We start from the raw sequence: 17,034 nt of genomic DNA, 5'->3' as shown, positions 1-17,034 counted from the left end.
TTCCTGCATATAGTTTTAAAACCTGCACTTTCCTATAAACCGTACCAACTACTGTTTGTGGAAAAATTAACATATTACCCACAGGTAATAGGCCAGAAATTACGGTATTCAATTTCGAAATAATGCGAGTGAATTAATCATGTGATTTCCTAGAATAACATGACCTCGAAGCCTTTTCACATGACTAGTTGTGTGTGACGTGCTCTCTATGTCTGTATATTATGTGTATTCATTTATTATACTTCCACTGAGCACATAACGTATTTAAAAAAAGAATACAATGTTAGTTGAAATAAAGAACCTTTATCATGGAAAGACGATGACAACAGAGCATGGGCTTCATCTAGGTGAAAACCCACAATGATGTATGACCGGCCACTATTCATCGTGAATACTCTAGAAATTTTTAATCATTAGTGTCATGTAGAATACTTGGAGCCTAAGTGAAATCTTTTCACGCGCTTTGCGCGTGCAAAGACTAATAAACTTTAAGCAAATGAGCAAGCACTATATTTTAATAAACGCACCCCGACGAATGAAAAGAACTAAACCGAGAGAGTGACTCATATCGCACTAATTTCAAATTAAGGTCATTTCTAACGATCTGTTTTTAGTTATGACTGAAATTGAACGCAAATGATGTGAACATTTTAGGTGTTTGCAAAATTCACGAAAATAACGCAATTGCAGAAATTTCGGGAGCGCATCAAATAAGATCATAAGGACTGAAAGTTGTTTCGAGGAGGTCTGCGACGAAATAAATTCACAGGTAAACCATTCGTTATCTCAGAAAAATTAGTAAGCTGTGAAACATAGCGTGACTGTTTGAGGCTAGGTATTGTTAAGGGTACAGGTGTGCACCAAAGTTTGGTTATATTGTTGTACGCTTTTCCTTTTTGCTTCAAGGTTGATTACATGCCATGACGTTTCTGTTTTTAGATTGAGTTCAAATGAAACTACTAATACCCCATTCACTCCAAAGCTTTAACATGCGAAAGAGCATTAGAGGTAGCCATATTGGTAAGCCACACATTTGCGTTCGTCTTCAATTAATCATTGCTCTATCATTGTACTTTCCCTCGTGAGCTCTTCAACATACAGTCCACATATCAACCATAGCGGCCAAGACAGTCTTACTAGACTACTAGACTTACTATTTTTTTTCGAGCTCCGATATTTCGGTCCGGACTTGAGGCTTGCTCGAACAAAAACAGTAATACCGATTCGGTCAGTACAAGATGCAGACTGCAAACCGGGTACAAAATGCCGACTAGGTAAAAAATGCAGACCGAGAATTTCCACTGTTTCTTCGTCTGATAAGTGTTAACATGTCACCTTACAACTTACCGAGCGTCACGCGATCACTTTTCCGCGATCATCTTTCACTATTTTTTGCACTATTGTGGAATATTCCTTGCCGTTTCTCGTTCACAATCGTTCTTTATATAATTTCAAGCCTTCATATTGTCTTAATTCTTTGCGCGCGAGTTGGTTGGTGTGATATCGGTTCAGATTTTACCAACTTAATAAAAGTAGATCTGAGAAACAATTGACAGCTTTGCACGTGCTCCGCACGTTTCATCACTTTAACCGATATGTGTTCATTTTGTTGACAAAAATGCGGACTGGGACCAAAACTGTTCCTTCGACTTGATATATTTTCAACGTTCAGGGGTACACACACTGATTTTTCAATACGTGCCTTATGTTGTTATTGGCTTAGTACATGAGGAACCACAGAATTTATAAATAGGCTTGGAATGAAATACTATCTTGTTATTAATTATACGTTGCCTAGCACGTGACTTAAATCTACCCAGGCGGAGATCCAAAATGATGGTGGCAGTCTCGGCTTAGTTATATCACTCAAAACTCGTTCCCGTTTGTCTCATTTGATAAAGAGGGAATCGTTAATGTTTTCATGAAGAAAATATTGCCTTGATTTTCTAATATTTACAATGATAGACAGTAAATTTCACTTTTCACCCACATTTACTTCCAACCTTTTCTTTTGAACCAGAAACAGAAATGATTTACGTTTAAAACACATGACATCATCCACCCTTGTCAAATGCAATAACATGATCATTTCAATTGTAATGCCTTCTTGTCCCAAAGTTACTTTGTTACTTTGCTACATTAGCGAACACTGAACTACTGCTCGTACTCTAGATATGACAATCAACCACAAAATTCCCTATACCACATAACATTAAACATAATCCAAAAAATCATGTGTCAATTCACGAGTTTGCTCACAGAGCACTTTGATTAGCAATTCGCGTTGTTTGCCCCGTGGCGATTTCAGAACCCTTTGCGCATAGCAGAGGGATCCTATTACTGGTAACTCATTCATTGTATACAGCAGAAAAACACGTGGAGGCTACAAATCAATCTAGAGTATTAAGCTCTGTAGAATACGTCATATTTTACTCTCTTAGGAGTTGGATATCGTAAGTGATCGCCCCTTTTCGTTTTCTCATTCTTTGGTTCTAGAATTTTTGTCCATTTGATCCTTGATTTTTCATTTTTTAGTTTTCCACCACGTGCCGTGTGACTTAAAGCATATTCAATAAATCTGATTGAAAGTAACTGTTGTAGCGTGGTACATTGGTTTCCACGCGTCACCTCGATTGACTCGCAATCGCAGTCGAGAACGCGACAACGACCCAACTTTCCTGCACGACTTCCCGGCACGGCTTTAACTTTCCGGCACGGCTTTAACTTTCCGGCACGACTTTCACTTTCCTGCACGACTTCATCCGACACGATTTTCTTTGGTCTGTTATTCAACAGTACCTACAGATGTTTACCTTAAGATTAAATTTCATCTTGTCCAAATTTTAAGGGCAATAGGCTATGGTGGAGACGTTAACAGTCAAATTGTTTTACGTTAACACACAAGGCCATAAGTAAAGTAGTTTTGTGACGGTTCAAAAAGAAACAAAACCAAAGTGATTATTCTAGTCAGTAGGCACTGTTCAAAGGATTTTTTTTGTTTCATCGGCTAAAAGTTTTATTACCGAGCCCACTAGACTATTCTATAAACAAATGAACCCGAAAAAACCTTGTGGTTTTTCGTCTTGGGGAACTTTGAGTTCATATCCTCCACTTGTAGTTGATCGCGTGCGAGCATAAATACAACTTAATCAACTTACTTACCGCAAGCGCTTGGAGCACATTTGTTTTTTGTTTTACGCCAGCTGGTACCACTTGGCACTTGTGAGAAAAATTTGCATCACTGGTTGAAGTTTAATATGCCACTGAACAATTGCTGCCAGAATTAATAGTTTACACTTAGCAAGGTAGCCACCTTTTTTTCAGCTTCAAATGTTGCTCCGATCCTAGTGAAAATCTACCTCAAAGTAGCCAACGCGCGCCGCCATATTGAATAGCTAATTAGCTTACTGGTGACGTCAAACCGTCCAACATTTCAGAAGTTTCCCCTTCTCTTCCGCTAATTTAGAGAGTTTTTGTTGTTTCCACTTGCTACCATCATTTATGGGTAAACACTTCTTTGTGACTAGCGATGAGAATTTGAAGATTTATCGATTCAGACTTCTGTCAGTATAAGGTGGCACAATAATTACATATGTCCTTATTCAAGTTATGCACATCATGAAAGTAGGTGTGCATAATCATGATGTCTAATATGCATTTTTTAGGAATTATCTTTAACTGCAAGCCTTTTTAGCTTGAATGGATCATGACACTATTAAACAGCTAATGGTTATTTTTCTTTAAATTGGGTTCACTGATTCCATTAACAATCTACACTGTCCACTAGTTTCATTCAGTGAATTATGTTATACAATGTAAATGTAAAATGAAGTGTTACTGGTGAAATAAGGAAAGTGTGCTTATTTTAAAGGATTGTCTAGATTTATTTTCTTTAATATTTATTTTTAACAGTTATGAGAGAAGGGTAACCTCAAGAGTAGCCAATTGAGTATGATATTGCAACTGCATGTCCCACATATTCTTGTTGCACCTCTCTTCTTGGGTTTATGTTTTGGCATAACATTGATAAGTTAGTTTGCATTGATTTAATAATGATAGAGCATATGCAATTACATTGCCACTGGCCATACTTCTTTTTTGAAAAATAAGGTGCTTTCATTCTTTTTATTTTGCAAGACTGCAATAAACAATTCCTAAATTTTTAGCATCCAAAGGCTACATAATAAAAATCTTCTATACTTGTAACTTTCCCACTTAACAAGTGAAAAAACACAACTAGCTAATTTATACATGGAATAACTGCCAAGTCTCTTTCATTAATTGTTGCAATCTTAACCCTTAACACCATGACATAAGCATGCATATTCTCCATTCTAATCTCTATGTATATCCAAAGAAGCTGACTAGAAGAAGTTATCTAACAACGAGAGCTTCTTCAGTTGGTTATCATTTTCTTTATTCATATGACTTAAACATTTGATTCAGGGATGATATTGCAAGGAAAGATAGTGGTCTCTCTTAGGGGGTTAAAGGGTTAAAACCAGTAGAATTCCCATCAGCTTCTGCAAACTCACTTGGAATGGTTGTAAGGACACAGGATAGAATCATTTTCTTCTCTTCCAAACATTCCTTAACCTTTAACTCCCATGACTGACCAAAACAATTTCTCCTCAAAATATCAATACAACATCAACTAGATAAGTTATGAGAACAGAGAAAAATATCAATTTGGGGATAATTAGTTGATCCAATACTAAATTCTGTGAATTAAAATTATAAGAATTGTATGGTTGACAATAGGGAGAATTGCAAATTTGATCTCAATACAACATCAACCAGATAAGTGATGAGAATAGAGAAAAATATCAATCTGGGGATAATTAGTTGATCCAATACTAAATTCTGTGAACTAAAATTATAAGAATTGTATGGTTGACAATAGGGAGAATTGCAAATTTGATCCAGAAGTTAAAAGGTTAACTCAACCAGAGATACTCTTGATAAGCAGCATAGTGATAGGGACTGAGGATAGAATTGGTAAAATTTTGTTATTATGATGACACAGAAAAGAGAAGTTTGGAATTTATACTTGAAAAAAAAACAACAACAACAACAATAAATAAACAAAAAAAAGTAGGAGGAACAGAACAGCATCATTCTCTGGCGTGTACATTTTAATCGGATCAAAATGTAAAATGGACGCATTAAGGATCCGAACAGCTTCGCCTTAGACTGAGAGCAGACTTCATAGTCTCGATGTAATTTGAGTTAAATCACGTCACCAATAAGCAAGTATAGTACATGATGTATCCTGGAGTAAATGCAGATGGAATCTTGCCAACATTGCGCTCCCCAATTCTACAATGGTGAAGGCATGGGTGATCTACTACAGTCGTGGAAGCCCACCAGTTGATAACAGCGCTCGATTTAAGCACACGGCTGGGAATTCCACCTTCTCTAAGATAAACGAGACCCCTGCATTTTGCCTAACAGTAAATAAATCATTAAGACAAATTAAACCGATATTAACACAAATAGAGTTCGTTTAAGCTAACCTCTTACAAGTGTAATTTCCAACACTTAACTCAAGCAAAAAGACATTACTTTCCGTTAAAATAACTCTTTATTTATACTTTATTTATACGATGTTACCGACCCAATACATGTAAATGTTTATAACCGATTATTATTTGTATATGTATTTGTATTCTCCGTCTTGTTTTTACAAATCTGCTTGTTTTTGACAGCGAATTCACTCTCTCAGCGATGGTAGCACTTGGCATAAGCCACAAGAACACCTTTCCGTAGTCTCAAGTAGATTACTCATTTCACCATCTCCGTTGCTGTTTCCTTCCAGATTTTGAGCTCGTTTAGCACACTCGAAACGCGCGTGGGGCGGGGGTAATAAATAGCTAATCAGCTATTCAAAATGGCGGCGCGCGTTGGCCCCTTTAAAATGGATTTTAACTAAGATCGGAGCAACATTGGAAGCTGAAAAAAAGGTGGCTAAATCGGCTTAGTGTAAACTATTAACTGGTGGTCAAAAAAAGTATGCAATTTTTCGAGTGTCCTTGTCCTTTAAGAAAAATCGAAAGCAAAAATATGGGGAGCGGTTTGTGCCAAAAATATCACTTGCTAGTGATAAAACTCAATCGTTAGTGCTAAAGTATCAATCGCTAGTGATAAAACTTTTTATCACATAAACTGCTGTATTATACAGGGATTTCCGGCTCTGAGAAAAGCCGTAACAACATGCGTGAAAAAATATCGTATTTTTTCCACGTGTGTTGATATAGCCAATCAGCTGCTTACACGTCACTCGCCTTTGGTGCCACACGGTCAGGTTGATGAATGAACGGCCAAGCCTTCACGATTCTCAATACAAGTTGTTTGTCGGAGTTTTCTCGAATTATAGCGGCTAAGACACTAAAAAAAGCCGTATCGCTGACGAACAATGATGTTCAAACTTTCTTAGAAGGGGTAGAAGTCCAATATAGCAAAAGAAAAACCGAAAGTTGCGTATTCAGTGGCTTTGGTGTTAGCATTTCTGACGGCTGAGAATGAAAATCGACAACTGGAAGATTTGCCTCTAGCCGATTTTGGCCGTTTACCTGAAAGACTTCTTCTGTCGGTAAGGACGAAGTCATTAAATGAGAATTTTGTAAATTGAAAATTACGACCATTGTTGTTTTTGTAATAAGGATACAACGCCCTTTTGTCGATTCATTTATTTGCATTCATTCTCGTGTTCAAATCGACGTCTCACTCGTTCGCTGCGTTCACTCGTGAACTATCGAGTTGAACACTCGAAGAGAAATTCCATATCTACGCGCACCCATGTATTATTCTCTATATCTTTACCCGCATTATCATTTCAATGTCTCTTATAAGATTTTAAGAAAGTACGTAAGATTTGATCGGTTCATCTTTTCTTAACAAGCGGGAGACTGGTTCAAGTTAGAATCGATTACAAATCGATACTAGCATTAACGATTGAGTTTCATCACTAGTGATTGATATTTTAGCGCTAGTGACTGAGTTTTGTCACCAGCGATTGTTAAATCGAATTTAATCACTAGCGATTGAAATCTTTGGTACAAGTGGCTCTTCATACAAAATGATTATTCAAATGTTTATGGTGAGACAACAAAAGGCTCCACGTGTTTTGCCAGCATCGTTCTGAAAGAGTTCCTTTTGATTGAAAGCACATGATAACGAGGTGTTCAACTTCTGCCATCAAGGCCATACATTGTCCTTGCCTTTCTTTTCAAAACTAATTTGGTTTTGTCGACTGAGTTGGTTATGTGAATCGTCACTTTAAAGATTTTTTAAAGCTGATGTTTCAGGTGAGCTTTAGCCCCTCGTCAGAGCTCTGACGGAGCCCTCTATTCATGGATCTATTCCAACCTACGGAATAATAACAATAATCAGTACATTCGACATGAATAATCTGTTCAGCAAAGCTTAAAGCGAAGCGTTGTGAACTTAAATGGTATTAGACCGATTTTTAAAGTTTGGAGGCAAATGGGCTTTTAAATGCAAGCTGCACTATCTTGTAACAATTCTCTGACCTAAGAGTATTCACGCCACTATTCCAATAAGACTCATCTTCCTCCGAAAGCAGGTCTCGTCAAAGTGACGTCGTTGTTTTTCCGAGGTTTCATGGCCTTCATAATGTCAACTTAGAATGATGACTGTATTTAAGCAAGTGACGAATTGATCTTCACAGTCATATGATGGGGGTTCAGCCAATTTCCTCCAGACACCACCTGGGCTCTACTTAACAAATATAGAAGCCTTGACTGTGCTATGTTCTGTTGTAAACCACGCAGGAAGCGGCTAGAGCACGAAAAAAGTGTAGGGAGAAATATGGGACATAGTCGAGTGTTTCTCTCTACACTTTTTTCGTGGGGAGTATGACATGCCATATATTTGCGATTAAATTCGCCGGCACTCGCCAAGTCTGCCCGTTCCCGCTTTTTTTTCCCTTTCCACAGCGATTCGCCAGTAAAATTGACCAATCAAGTTGGGTGATATTATTACATGACTTTTCATAATGGCGGAAGGCGTCGAAACTTGCTTCTAAACCGAAGAAAAAGAAGTAAATTTGATCAACTGTGGTTGGAAAAGCCATGCTTATTTGATGTCGAGCGACTACAGTAATTTTCGATCGGCGAAATCGCTAAGTGTGTCCACAGCGATCTGTGACGATCAAATTCGCCGCGATCGGCGTATAAAATCGCCAGGTGTGTCGCCAACTCAAGCTTCGGTGGGGGCAGGGAAAATATCTCCAAAGAGGAACTGGCAATTTATTTCATAACTACTTCTTTTCAGACCCTGCAGAACAAGATTTCGGCGAAGAACTCATTCCGCACGCCTTATCACAGTAACTTGAAGGTTCATTCGCTCGAATTAAGGATTCTGTGTATGAAATTGTCACGAGGTAAATGCATAGGTAGTGTAAGGCTGATATACATGCGATCAACCATTTACGAAGGCACAATCGAAAGGCAGTGTGTGATTTTGAGTAATCGGCGTTCAATTCATTTATACTTGCACTTCGCTCGCTCTTTAATATAGTTTTTCTGGAATAAGGCATCCAAGTACTTCTTTTGTGAAATATATCGCTAAAATTTTCAGCGTAAGCTTTGGAAGATGTCAAACTGAAACAGATGTGCTTTGATCGAAAGTCCTTCATGAAACAACCACAAAGAAGCTGTTCCCAATTTTTTTTTTTGTCTAGTAAGACTATTGTTTCTTACTACCGCTATCAACGATCTATGAGGACACGCTGCACGACCATTTCTATAAAACGAAGGCCCTGTCGATTTCGTTATAGTCTTACAGCTGAATTTATTTTTCAGCTCGAGTCGTTTCATTTCCATATCCTGATGTAGATGGGTATTTTGGTCAATTAAGAATACTTTTTGTTGGTGTATAGATCTACTTTCTCAATATTGCTAGCATACTTCTAACATTCCTAATTTAATTTCGTTTAGATTACTGAGTGGTCTTGAAGCAACAACACAAAAGCTGAGCGTAAAGGAAAGGCAGCAAATTGTTACCGAGGTAAATGTATATGATGTTTATTTCACGTTCTTTCTAGTGACTGTAGCAAAGAAAATAGCTTAATACTCGTCTTCCCAAGAGATCCATGAAACAAAATAGTCGATTCAGTTTGTCATCTGGCTGCCATACTGAAAGCACAATGTTGAGCTTTGAATGTAAGGACCGTTTAATTTGTCCATCTTCTTTTTCCTTTGTTGCGAAACGCAACCTCTTCGGCCCAAAATCACCATCTAGTCGTTTGGTATACATATAGGCTAACTTTTCAACTCTTTCTGTGTGATTCTAACTCAGCTAAATAGCGCAATGCCAAGGAACACATTCATTATATTGTTTAAGTGGCTATCACGCGAAATTTTTTTGCGCTTTCTGGTTGATAGCTGAATTTAAAATTTGAGATAATCGACCTTCGCGCCTAGCGAGTTCTCCGCGACCATTTGACCATCGAAAGTACGATTTGGCGGCCAAACAGTGTTCTCATTAAGCGTGCAGCTAAAACGATCATGTTATATAGCTGTGACGTTACAAACTGAAAGACTCGTTGGCAACTATGGCGGAGAGAGGAGAACTCAAGAAGAGAGGATGAACGTATTGCGTGGCCGGAGCGTCAGATGATGTTAGTTTTATATTTCTATACACTACTTTCCAAAGGATGTAGCTGTATGGCCAAATGGACGCCTTTCGATCGTCGTCACAGAGGAGATTTTACTCCTTCCGCTTCGAAAACACTTGCTGTCGATGAGTACAAAAATCACTCGTTTTCCGCCTAACCGACTCGACCGCGATAGTCTTTGCCTTTGTAATCTCTGAGGAAAGGAGCCTCGTGATACAGCTGATTCTTTCGATGCTGCCGTCCAAAGTTAGCTATTGGTTTACTAAGGGAATTACTCTACAGAAACGAACACAGCTACTCATTCTTAAAATAGATTTCGCCACAGAAAACAGAACACAAACGCAACGAACAAATCATTTTGTAACGAGAGTCTTTTGTTCAGATCTTGACCTAAACACCGCAGTCCTCGTCGAAATCTTTGTTTGATACACGCGGTTCTTCTTCGTCGAGCTGAACCGTACAGGCAACTTCCATTTATTCCTTACTTGAGTACGATGCATTACAAGTCTCGGTAAAGCTTCCTGAAGGTAGGTATACATCGCTATCGGACAAGATTTAATGAGACATAGTTAACTATGTCTGATTGTCCACCTGGTTGCCGTGTGAACTTTAATATATAAGATTTAATGAGTTTTTCAACGCCTAATAATATAAAATAACATAAAATTACAGGAGATGTGAGTGTCAGCTGAGAGTTTTCACGGAACTTCTTTAAGACAAAATAAGAACACTTTAAGGCCCGAAAAAAAAACCGAGTTTTAATTGTTTTGACTTTTTTCTTCCATCGGAAGTAGTTTGTACATATGATAAGAGGAATAAATACGCAAAAAAAATTTTCGTTCAGGAGCGTTTTAATTTTAACTGTCAGAACTCTGATTTTTTGTTTCCATTTTTGTAAAGAATGTCATATATTTAAAAAGCTATCGATCAATAGTTGCCAGAAATGGTCTCAAAACGCTACTCATAAAAAGTAACTCGCGAACTAGCTCGCGATTGTGATGGTCTTGTTTTCTTCTTTGCTACCGTGATACTTGTGATTGTTGCTGGTATATCAGCTCTGTATCGGCTTTAGAAGATGGAAGCCAATATTAAGTAATTTAGAGTGATTATATTCTCCGCAAGCTTATTGTCGTAATATTCTTTACGGTTTTGCTTGGCTATTAATGGGAGCTGAGGTGTGCTCCCGGCAAAAATTGCGGGGACTGGTTATTATTTAGCGCCCCGAAGGAGGGAAAGGGGAGGGGGGAGGGTCGGATTTTGGTTGTGTCGCAATAAAATTTACCTAAGTCCCCGGTGAGGCTCTGTAGTACTCTGATGACCCCCCCTCATTGGCAGTCAATCTTCTATAGTTCCCTCCCCCCTTTATACTTTGTTGGAAACCATGGGATCCCCCACCCAAAATATCATCCTCTGAACCCTCCAGGGCAATAGATAATGACTAATCAATAAACGTCAACCAAGAGACTACAAACTGTAACCTCATACATCAACTGAACTTCTTGACAACAACTTTGTCCTATTTTATGAGAAGTTCCCAAGCCTTTGTACGATAGTGTGCGAAAGCAAGTTTTTGGGATTATATTGAAATAACAGAGACCACGACCTGGTTAGCATGATACCGTATGTCCCCGAATAAGCGCCCGGGCACTTACTTGAAAATTCGGTTAAAAGGAGGAGAGGGGCGCACAGCAATAGGACAAAAATTTAAGAACAGTTAACATTCATAAAGGAACTGTGCAAACACATAAACAAAGATAAACTGGAAAAGAATAGAAACTTTTCTCCTGCGCTGATTCCGCTTTCTTTAAAGCTTAAAAAGTGGCAAATAAATGAATAGAAACAGGTTTTCTTTGTATCCTTACTAATTAAGAAAATGAGGGAGAAGAAGGAGGCGATTATTCCAGAGGCGCTTGTTTGACATTAAGGCCTCGGGTGTAGGCGCTTACTTGAGGGAGTGCGCTTATTAGAACTTGGGTACCTATAAGAGGAAATACGGTATTTAACACACTCAGAATGCAAAGTTTCGAATTCGACCGACCAACCGGATGAGATTGCGCTCACCGTTTATCTGAAAGGCGTTTCTTTATGCTCAACCATCCCCACTCAAGGAACTATTTCTTAATTCTGAAAAGAAAAATTTCTGGTGAATTAACCTTTTAATTAAAGGTTAATTTTAATATAGCTGGTAACACCACTCGTACTTTTTTTCAGGCTACTCGATGTACAAAATGTAAATGTAAAGTAAGAGGGAAAATATATTTTCCCGCCTTTTGATCACGTGATCAAACACTATCGTTATTGAGAAATTAAGCGCAGCTTAGTCCCTGTTATCTGAAGAAATTGCGCTCAACACTCCCTCTGAGAAGGTAACTCTATGTGGTAGGTGTTTCATATACTTTTTCATAAGGCTGGAGTGATGTTGAAAAGCTTTGAAGCATTTTGAGTAACTAGAAAGAAAATCTGACGAGAAATGTAATGCTACTTGCATAATCCATAGATTACGTGACTAACACTGATAAATTACAAACAATTTCTCAAACACTTTCTGCTTCACACGTACTAAATCTCAGTTCATAAACCTTCGTGATAAAGATATTATTAAGTTTGCTTCTATAACCTGACAAGTGTTATCATTCTATCACGATTAAAACTTCTAGAAAGTTTTCTTAACTTTCTTGAGTACGGCGGTTAAAATGTTGTGGTTAATGTGGTTCGGGTTTGTAGAGCAGTAAGTGACTAGAGACAAGTCACACATGATCTGAAAATCGTGATGATTGCGAAATACACCGCCAAAAAAAGAACAACCTCTGCTATTTGAGTAGCTTTATCAATCAAGCTTCACGAAAGAAATGCATATTTGCTTCACTTCACAGGTATTTGCAAGTTCTGGGTGGCTGGTTTTGTTATTTACTTAGCAAATATGAAGTCAGTTTGCTCTATCTAAATATGACTAGTGCTCTGTGTTTCAGTGACATGACGGACGTAGTTTTCATGAAAACACCAAAAATTGGAAGACATAAGTTGACTAAACAAGATACCTGATAACTCGAAATAACTCGATGCGCACGCCTCCTCTGCTTGATTAACGATTAACTGAATGACCTTAATAAGAATAGTTTTTTGAATATCAAAGATGTTTGTTCACATATATTAAAGTTCATACGGCAACCAGGTGGACAGTCAGACATGGTTTGATGCTACTCTGGTTTACAGATTTAGTGAATGTAACCGAAGAAGTTACAATTCATAGACCCAACGTTTCGACACTCCTGTCTAGTGCCTTCATCAGGGGTGATCTAACGCTGCTACAAGAGGTCCTTCTATACAATCACTAATTAGCGGCCTTTTTACTGACGAGGTGTAAATAGGGGTCAGGAAGCAAACCACCATCGTCACGATTTAAAGCAGCGTGGGCGGAGTTTATATGCCAAGCCTCCAAACAAAGGCGCTGGTGGTAACTAGTAAGTAAGTAAGTACGTAAAGACTTTATTTAAAGAGGGTAGCACTAAAATAGTATAAAAGTACTAACAAACCAGTGGCCCTCTAAAATTATGTACAATACGGATGTTAAAAACTATGGCATAACTATGAGATAATATAACGAATAAAAATACAAGAGATAAGAGATAAAATCAATTAAAAATACAAAAGTATAATTAAATCAGAATAAAATGATTTAAAAGCTGCTGTTCTTCAAAAATTTTTTTCCAAAGAGAGTTCGCCGATTAGTGGTGATAATTTTAGAATTATCCCACCCAATAGTATGGTTAGTTAGGCATGTGTGCTCCGATAAAGCTGAATTTTCCTTTTTGCAAAAGAAAACCGCTTTCTGATGCTCTTTTAAAAGGGGTACCAAACTGACGTTTGGTCTGTCCGATGTATTCATTATCACAGTCATTGCAAGGAATAGAATAAATAGCGTTGTTTCGTTGTTATTTCGTGACAGGATCCTTAGGTTTGGCGAAAATATGCCCCAAAGTCTGAAAGGTTTTTGAGCAACTTTAACGTTGTGGGTATTCAAAATTCTCTTGATGGGTTCCGTAACGCCTTGAATGTAAGGAATAACAGCAAAACCAGTCGTTGGTTAGAAGAATGCTAGTTTTTTCCCACAAGAACAAAATTCTTTTTCTAAGAACCAGTTAGTGAGTTATTCTTCTGAGAAGAAACACTGCTCTCCTTCCAAGACGATATCCATGTAGGGAAAGAACTGTGTGTCTTCTCCCAAGGTTAATAATTCTTATGAAAGAATCTCGTGTTTTTCTAATTCTTGTTAAAATAATGCTAGGTTTTTTTCCCGCAAGAACAAAATTAATTTTGCCAAGAACCAGTTAATGAGGTGTTCTTCTGAGAAGAAACACGGCTCTCCTCCCAAGATGATATCCATTTAAGCAGAATCTCTTATTTTAAGGAAGCTTATCAGAAGAATTACTGCTCTTCCCTGAAGACACAAAATCTGTTTGAGAACTCAGTTTCTAAATCTTCTCATGAGAATTTTTGTCCTTCATCCAAGAATAAATATTCATTTTTAAATTGATGGTTTTTCTCCAGGGATTGACTTTGCTTGTGTGAGCAGTCAAATTCAAAAGCATTCTTGCCTATAGGGTCTTTGTGCTCCTATGAGGTCTGCACATTCTACTAAGAAGAATCTCTTGCCTTCACTGGGTTTTGTTAAATTATTGAAAGGATTGATTTTCCTCTAACATGGTAAACTGATGACATTAAAAAGAATCTCATTTTTTTAGTTTTATTTTTTAACATACAATCAATATAACATAAAATTAACTTTCATTTTCATACTGTATGCATCAAGTTATTAATGAACAACTATATCAACATTCACTGTATCAACAACTTTCACTGTTTATCTACGTATCTCAATCCTTGTATATTAGTTAAATAATATCATGTCACGTTTAAATCAAAACCAATTTTAGTTGGTTTCATCTTTTTACATACAATTCACACAAAATATAATTAACTTACATAGTCACAACAACATGATGTAGACATCAAATTATCAATGAACGACTATATCAACATTCATTGTATTGGCAACTTTCAATTTTTATTGCTATATCTCATTCTTTGTGTACTATATATATATATATATATAATTAATTATAATATAATTATATATATATATATATATATATATAATTGTATATATATCACTCTCAGATCGTTTTTCAGCAGTTCTAAATTAACACTTTCACATTTTTGTTGGGTTGAAACTTTAGAATTTACAGCCTGATACCAGAAACATTGTTTTTCACGTAAAGTTTTCACACGAGATTAACTGAATTCGAAAGGAAAGTGTTCATAAAAAAAAGATGGCCTGAACACTCCCTCAAGCTCTAGTGATGTCAACCTCTTCTACCTCATTAGCAGTGTATTTCTTTCTAATTTCACACATTTTCACTTAAAAAGGTCACTTTATCCTCAAGTAGACTCTGGGATCAATACGAACATTTCCATGAAAGGGATTGAAACATCTAATTCATCATATGTGGCACTCAAACAATTAATTCAGAACATGTTCATAACAAAAGCAACATGAATTTCAGCTGAATTAGACTTTTTTTACACAAGTTTCCCTCATCAATTAAGTCCTTCTATTTTATATAGTGTGCCATCATTCAAGTGTAACTTATCTTAACCTCGAGGTCTGCAACTAGTACTGAAATTAAATTTGTCAGTCCGGCAATCAGTGCAGTATGAACAGGGTTCAATCAGTTGCTGAAGAGCACTTTCTTCTAACAGATTTGTGGACAGCATGTTTCCGATCAAACAGTATTCAGTTTCTTGGACTTCATCTTATTGATGCAAGCTTCCGTCGATCGGTTGACATTAAGTTATTGTAACAAGGACCCACCTGACACTCCGAGTATACCTATTGAGTCACTCAATATAAACCCAGATTTGAACGCCCTACTAACGTATAAGTTAACCATGGAGCGGAAGGCAGTATTGGCCGCTGAAATCTCCTTCCTCATATGAGATCGAAACAAGGCAACAACAACCTACTTCGGCACCTTTTTTCGGAAGCCGTGATAAACATCACGTGGTTACCAAGCGCTTTACATCAATCATCGAGAGTTAGCAAAACAGATTCGAAAGACAAAATTTAGTGACTATTTTGGAACTGCTTGAATCTCCAGATAAGTCTTTCGCTTTTTAAGTTATTAATTCTGGTGTTGTGAGTATTCACACGAAAATTTAATGTAAATTATTGCGGCTACGACATCATTTTTCCTTTTCCCAGGGAGTCGTTCGTGTAGCTACTTCACCACTGTAATGTAGCAAAGGATAACAGACTACATCGGATATTTAGGTGTATAATTATCAAAGTTACTAGTAATAAAAGTTTACTTAATGAAATTGTGTTATGAGAATTCTCATTCTTATAACAAAGATTATGCCTCTTGCCTTATGAACTTTGAAATTGCGACTCTTTTTATAAGATTAGCAATTAAACATTCTTTCCAAAAGAACTTTCTTCTACATTGCCTGCCAAAAGGAACTCGGCGTTCTTGAGAAAAAGAATTCCCGTTTCATGTGGCAAGAGTTTCTGAAATTGGGATTCTTTTCATAAGATTTGCAATTAAACATTCTTTCCAGAAGAACTCTCTTCTTCATTGGTTACAAAAAAGAATCCTCATTTTTGGAAAAGAATTCCCGATTCTTATGGCAAGAGTTTCTGACATTGCAATTCTTTTCATAAGATTTGCAATTAAACATTCTCTCCAGAAGAACTCTTTACTTCATTGCCTGCTACAAGAATTCTCGTTCTTGAGAAAAGAATTCCCGATTCTTGTGGCAAGAATTTCTTGCATGAGCCTCGATTCTCCTTGAAAGAATCACAATAAAACTATTCTTGTGATGATAATTTTGGGTCTTAAATGCGATTAGGGGAATTAAGATTGATATGATAGGTATGATTGCAATGTTTATTCACCTCCAGCCCTCTCTCCCAAACAACACCTCTTTGCTTTCCTTCACATTCTCATGGCCTTCGAAAAAAGATATTTACTCTGTATGATCCAAAGATAGATTGGTTTATCACTATTTTCTTTTCGACTTCGATGATCGACGTACATTTCCAGCTTCGTCGACTATATCTTAACTTATTACGCGGGCTCTTTGAAAGGGCATCGAGCGCACAGACATGTATGGAGCGCCGTTTGCTTGATCAAGTGTGAAGGCCGTTTTGAAAATGGCCTTGACACTTGATTTGAATTCATTCTTTTATCATCAAGAAATCCCTTTTTTCAGAGCACTTTGACATCTCAAGAGATCCTTCCTTCTTTAATAACGCTTTTTTATGTGGTCTTAAGTAGAAATTACTCTGTTTTACGGACTTCATCAGTCAGTTGTTTACATTATACATGCTTATC

The 17,034-nt window shown here is 37.2% G+C and overlaps 1 protein-coding gene across 5 annotated transcripts in view; it reads left to right on the top strand.

Annotated features, from left to right (window-relative positions):
• Nucleotides 1–17,034, top strand: part of LOC131789197 (uncharacterized) — a 57,133-nt gene that overhangs the window by 13,892 nt on the left and 26,207 nt on the right. For 3 of the 5 annotated variants that reach the window (XM_066172107.1, XM_066172106.1, XM_066172112.1), the window contains 2 exons: nucleotides 8,296–8,404; nucleotides 8,961–9,030. The gene's annotated coding sequence lies outside the window, so the exon portion shown is untranslated. The remainder of the gene's footprint in view (nucleotides 1–8,295; nucleotides 8,405–8,960; nucleotides 9,031–17,034) is intronic. The other 2 variants (XM_066172109.1, XM_066172108.1) reach the window with 1 other exon arrangement.

The sequence above is a fragment of the Pocillopora verrucosa genome, chromosome 9, assembly GCF_036669915.1.
Source record: "Pocillopora verrucosa isolate sample1 chromosome 9, ASM3666991v2, whole genome shotgun sequence".
NCBI classification, from domain to species: Eukaryota; Metazoa; Cnidaria; class Anthozoa; order Scleractinia; family Pocilloporidae; genus Pocillopora; species Pocillopora verrucosa.
This window is presented reverse-complemented; position numbering and strand designations above follow the sequence as displayed.